Here is a 6000-nt window from a genome sequence, read left to right as displayed (position 1 = left end):
ATGCACACCACCACACCACACTGGAGCCTCACAGGCTGGACCTACACCTAATTCGTGTTTTTACTCCAAGCATGTGCAATGGATCCTACAGTCGATACATATTTGCTGAGTAAATACAAACCTGTAAGTGAAGATGTTATCTCCCGTTCGTTAGCTTCTCATCAAAGCGCCATACAAGCACCTGACAGGCTGCTTAACCTTCCCGCACAGGTCTCACACACCCTGTCCCAACAGATCAGGAAGCTTGTTTCCCTAGGGCAGTGCACAGAGGAAACCGGGCTGCTTCAGTTTGAAGTACTTCAGTGATGAGAATGTTTGGAATGCCAGACACACCCAAGCTTAAGTATGCAAGCACACTCCGGAGGGCAGTTTCAATGTCTAGTTTTCTTTTCTTCCTCCCTAACGGCCAGTATAGAATTTTAGTGAAAGGCAGACCGTAGATACTGGTAAGCAGGAAAAACTATGATTATAGACTGCTCTACTCATTCTGTGAATCGCACCACAACCTTTTCAAGCTGCTAAAGTTGCCTGGCAAAACTAGAAAGAAGTTGTGTTGTTTTTAAAGTAGTAGTTTTTGGCTGGAGAGTTGGATAGTGGTTAAAAGCACTTGTTGCTCTTACAGAGGTCCTGAGTGTGATTCCTAGCACCCACATGGTGATTGATGCATGATCTTCTGTAGTTCCAGTCCCAGGGGATCCCAGTCTCCTTCTTCTTAACTTCAAGGCACCAGGTCCTCCAAGGGCACCAGGCACATACATTCAGGGAAAATACATACATGCAGGCAAAAAAGTTGGACAAATAAAATAAGTAAATCTAAAACAAGAAATTTATTTTCCTACCTTTTATTGAGATTTGAGGGCTTAGCAACAGATTCACTCCTTTTTCATTTAAGTCAACAATCACTTGGTTTTTTGTTTTTTAACTGAAAAATAATTGTTTTGAGACGGGTCACTGTGTGTGGGCTGGCCTTGTCCTCCACCTCCAGCCTCATCCTTCCCAGTAGTGGGGTCACTACACTCGGCTAGAAGTGTATTTTCCTTAAGAGCCTGTATTGTAGAACATTACATCTGGAAACAATGTTCAGAATAGCAATACTGACCCCAGGGGAAAAGCTGGTCACTTCTTTCTAGACTCCGAGGGACCTTTACGCCTGGGGTGCGGAGGGAGGGGCAGCCCTGAAGCAGCGTGCCGCAGCAGATTCTAAGATCTCACATATTTTCAGCTGCTCAGATGCAAGCTGGTCTTTAAAGAAGCAGTGAGTGCGGAACGGCTCGGGGCGCTCGGTGCTTTTCCCTGAAGTTGGAGGAGCCGGTAGAGCGAGGACCTGCTCCCCGGGAAATGGGCTGTTTACTGAGTAAACAAGCGGTAACCACAGAAACACCTGCTACTCGCATCCGGGCACTCCGCTGACGTCCCCACGCTACGGCCGTTTAGCTCATTTGAAAGCCACGCACAGCCAATCCACCGGCCGCGCCTGGAGGCGGGCCTTGGGCTGTGACCAATCAGCACGCCCTTCGGGGGCTCCAGCCTATCAGAAGGAGGTTGACAGAGGGCGCCAATCAGCATGGCTCTTAGGGAGGGCGGCTGGATTTTTGAATCGGCCGCGGCCGCCTCCCTCGAGCCATGGCGGCGCCGGCGAGCGGAGTGAGCGTGTGAGGAGAAGAGGCGAGGACCGCGCCGGAGTGGCTGCCTCTCCGTCTCAGCGTGGTGGGACTGCGGGGTGAGTGGGGACGAGCGCCCCGAGCCGTGGGCGCTGGCGACCGGCCGGCCGCGGCTCCACGCCTGCCGCCCGCTCCCGCCACCCCTCCCCGTCCTCTCCCGCGTCCGCTGTCCCGGCCGGCCCTTCCTCGCGGTCCGATCTGGGTCCCCTCCTGTGGCGCTGCCGCCGGGCGCCCGGGGGAAGGGCGCAGCGGGGGCGCGGGCTTTGCCCGCCCGGCCGCCCGGCCCCAGCAGCCCGAGCCGCCCTGATTGCCCTGTGGTTTCCCTCTGGAATTCCTGCAGAATTCCGATTTGCGATTTTTAAATATAAAACGCTGGCCGCCCCGCCCCTTCCCGGCCACAGATGTGTGTGGTTAGTGGTTAAGGAAGCGCTCTCGGTGCATTTGGACCCCGCTTGGAGTCGCCTTGTGGGCAGCTTTCCTTAGCCACAAACTGCATGTGGCAGCAGTAGTCGTCTGCTAGGATGGCTGCAAAGGTTAAAACGAATGGCAAGGAAAAAGATTTGGGATCGTGCCTGTAAAATATTAAGCTCTAAGTAAATGAGAACTAATCACAGTTACTAATAACATATTCACTATTGTAATTTGATTCTTTACGCTGGATAACGTTTTTATGAAGAAACCTCATTTAAAAGAGCAGCTAAAATGACTCTTTGTTTAAACGGGCCCATGTACTGTGGAGCCAAGGGTGACATTGATCTTCTGACGTGCTTACCTCCACCTGAGTGTTCGGATTACAGGTGTATTTTCACTGTGCCTGGTTCATGAGTTAATTGGGGATGACTTCATGCGTGCTACTGCCGAGCTGCACCCCGAGACAAAGATGTGTTGTTTTATGGTCACTGATTCTGTTGTGTTTATTTTTAAAAACTCCACGTGAATATAAAAAAATGTGATTGGTGCATTTTAGTTTGATCAGATTGTTGGATGCTAGTTATATCATTATTTACCATGTAGCTCTTTTGCTGTAAATTTTGAAGCTGTTTTGGAAACAAATGATATATGCATTTAAGCATTTTCTTTTTTTTCCCTTTTTCTTTTTGGTTTTTCGAGACAGGGTTTCTCTGTGTAGTTTTTGTGCCTGTCCTGGATCTCACTCTGTAGACCAGGCTGGCCTCGGACTCACAGAGATCCACCTGGCTCTGTCTCCCAAGTGCTGGGATTAAAGGTGTGTGCCACCACCGCCCAGCGCATTTAAGTATTTTAAGTTAAAGAGGGTTATATAAATTAAAGTATCTCTAAAAATGTATAGTGAAAGTGGGATGGTGTTAGTTCACGGTTAGTTCAAGTTTTAGGACAGCCAATGTTACAAGAGAAGCCATGTCTTGAAAAACCATAAAACCTGTCTTTAAAACATAAAACACACACACACACACACACACACACACATGCACACATATTACAATGCATACACACACACACACACATTACCGTGCATACACACACAAATACGCACACACATGTACACATTGTGAAGTCTTGACGTTGATGCATGATTATACATAGTTATGGGCTGTATTTTGACATTTCTTTTTTTTCTCTGGGGCTGAGGGGTTGAACCCAGAACATCCATCCTTCATGCTTTACCACTAAGCTACACTTCAAGCCTTAGCATATTCTAGTACGTTTATACAGTGTGTATGATCAGATCAGGGTAATGGTATGTCACATCACTCCTTTCATTGGAAACATTCGAAATTCTTTCTACTAACCTCTTTAATGAAGCACAGTTGGAGTTTATTTATTAGGGGAAAGTTTTTTAAAATTTTAAAAATTTTATGAGTATTGGTGTTTTGCCTGCATATATGTCAGGGTGACAGATTTTGGAGTTACAGACAGTTGTGAGCTGCCATGTGGGTGCTGGGAATTGAACCTGGGTCCTCTGGAGGAGGAACAGTCAGTTTAATTGACAAGCCATCTCTCCAGCCCCAGGGGGAAGCTTTAAGCACTGTGTTCTACTAAACATTTCATTGATTACTGCTTTGGCTTTTTTGAGATCAGGTTTCATGTGCTCCTCTTGCTTTTACTACCATGAGCAGCTCAAATGGTCTTTTTATTTTATTTATTTATTTATTATGTATAGTGTTCTGCCTGCATGCCAGAGGGCACCAGATCTCATCATAGATGGTTGTGAGCCACCATGTGGTTGCTAGGAGTTGAACTCAGGACTTCTGGAAGAGCAGCCAGTGCTCTTAACCTCTGAGCCATCACCCCAGCCCCTCAAATGGTCTTTTTGATTTATTGGACATTTTGATTTCTTTAACCTAGCTTGTTTTTGTGAACCTTTAATCCCAACTCTCAGGAATGCTGACACAGGAGGATTGCCTGGAGTTTCATAGTGAATTCCAGGCCGGCAAGGGTCACATTGCAAGATCCCTCCTCAAAAGAGCATCAGTCAGCCAAATCAAATCATGTCTGTCCTGAAAGCTGACCACCTCTCCCTCCTCTCCCTTTCCTTCTCCCCCTCTCCAGCCCTTTTTTTGAAACAGGGTCGCCTCCTGAATTTTGGAGTAAAAGGTGTGCACCCCAAGGCTTGGCCCAGCGTCTCACTCTAATCCAGACGGGCCTCAAATTCACAGTCATCCTCCGGCCTTAGCCTCCGGGAGTTCACCACCATGTCTGGCTTTTTTTCTTTTTAAAAAACATTTATTTTTATATTTTAGGTTGTTCTTTTTTCAGACATGGTCTCATTTTAGCCCTGGCTGTCCTGGAACTCACTATGTAGACCAGGCTGGCCTTGAACTCACAGAGACCCATCTGCCTCTGCTCCCAATTGCTGGGATTAAGGTGGGCCACTGTACCTGGCTCTTTTTTTTTTTTTTTTTTAATTGAAAATAGATTTTTTTCTTTTTTGGTATTTTTGAGACACGGTTTCTCTGTGTTTCGCTGGTTGTCTCGGCACCCTTTCTATAGATCAGACTGGCCTCAGATTCAGAGATGACCTGCCTCTGCCTCCCCAGTATTTTTTTTTCTTTTTTGGATTTTTTTTTAATACAGTACATTCGATCATTTCTTTTCCTAGATCCTCCCCATCTCCCTACCTCTCCACCTACCCAATTCCACAGCTTCTTTCTCTGTCTCTTTAGAAAATGAACAAGAAAAACAGAATAGAAAAATCAGGAAGAAAATCCAAAGAAAAAGCATGAGAAGCACATACACAAGCAGAGAGACACACACAGAAAAACCATAAAAGCACAAAACAGTATTTAAACGGAAGACCAGTAAGGTAAAAAATGCCCAGACAGAATTATGAGGCAAAATATTTCCACAAGAATACCACAGTTCACTTTCCATTGTCCACCTACTGTGGGTATGGAGCCTGCCCTTCGTGACTGTATACTCAGTGAGACTTAGGAGAACACTGTATTCTTCTTTTGAGTGGTTGTCAATTGGAGATAGCTTCTTGGTTAGAGATGGGAGATCATGTCAACTTCCTCCTCTCAGTGCTGGGACCCCATTTGGCTTGGACCTTTGCAGGCCCTGCGCATGCTTCTGTCTCTTGAGTTCATGTGTGCATCAGTCCTGTTGATTTAGAGGGCCTTGTTTCCTTGGTGTCCTCCATCCCCTCCGACTCTTAGACTCTCTCCTCCTCCTCTTCTGATGGAGATATCATCCCTTTTAGGGCTGAGTGTTCCAAAGTATCTCACTCTCTGAATAATGTCTGGCTGTGGGTTTCTGTATTGTTTCCCATCTACTGCTGCTTCAATCTTCTCTGATGATGGCTGACCAAGACACTGGTCTATGGGTATATAACAGAATGTTGATAGAAGTCATTATGTTGTGACATTTCTTTAAGTGACTTAGAACCTTGCGTTTTTCACTAGAAATGATTTTTAGAAGATGTAGGAAAAAGATTGTGTGGAATTTGTAATTGATTCTGAATAAAGACAACTGTTGGAGCACTCTATAGAGAACTTTAGAATAGTGATTGCTATGGAAGACAATAAACAGTACTGAATTGTGAGTATTGTATAAATATGAATAGTTATTTGTCATTTCAAAATACCTATTCAATTTCTATCACAACCTGAATTTGAGTTGCAATCCAGATCTGCTTCCCTCATACAGAAACTGAGGCTTAATGCAGAGCTGAGCTAGGAAACAGATGTCTGACTTGTGAGTGTATGATTTTTACAACCATGTGTAGGTCTGTTGTGTGTACATTTTGTACTACCTAGACTCACCATCCAGAAGTGAAGATTCAAACCTTACTGATTTTCCAAAGCATACAGTTTAAACTGTTTCTTTACTAAGAATCCAGAGCAGTGTCTCTCTGAATCTG

General features: G+C 45.5%; 1 protein-coding gene across 1 annotated transcript in view; it reads left to right on the top strand.

Moving 5' to 3' along the window:
* The first annotated feature begins 1544 nt into the window (after window positions 1-1544).
* Window positions 1545-6000, top strand: part of Ect2 (epithelial cell transforming 2) — a 61612-nt gene continuing 57156 nt past the window's right edge. Inside the window, 1 exon segment of the mRNA XM_037206504.1 lies at window positions 1545-1720. The gene's annotated coding sequence lies outside the window, so the exon portion shown is untranslated.

Source organism: Peromyscus leucopus, chromosome 6 (assembly GCF_004664715.2).
Source record: "Peromyscus leucopus breed LL Stock chromosome 6, UCI_PerLeu_2.1, whole genome shotgun sequence".
In the NCBI taxonomy this organism is placed as follows: Eukaryota; Metazoa; Chordata; class Mammalia; order Rodentia; family Cricetidae; genus Peromyscus; species Peromyscus leucopus.
Note: the sequence above shows the minus strand (reverse complement) of the source record. Positions and strands in the feature narration are given on the sequence as shown.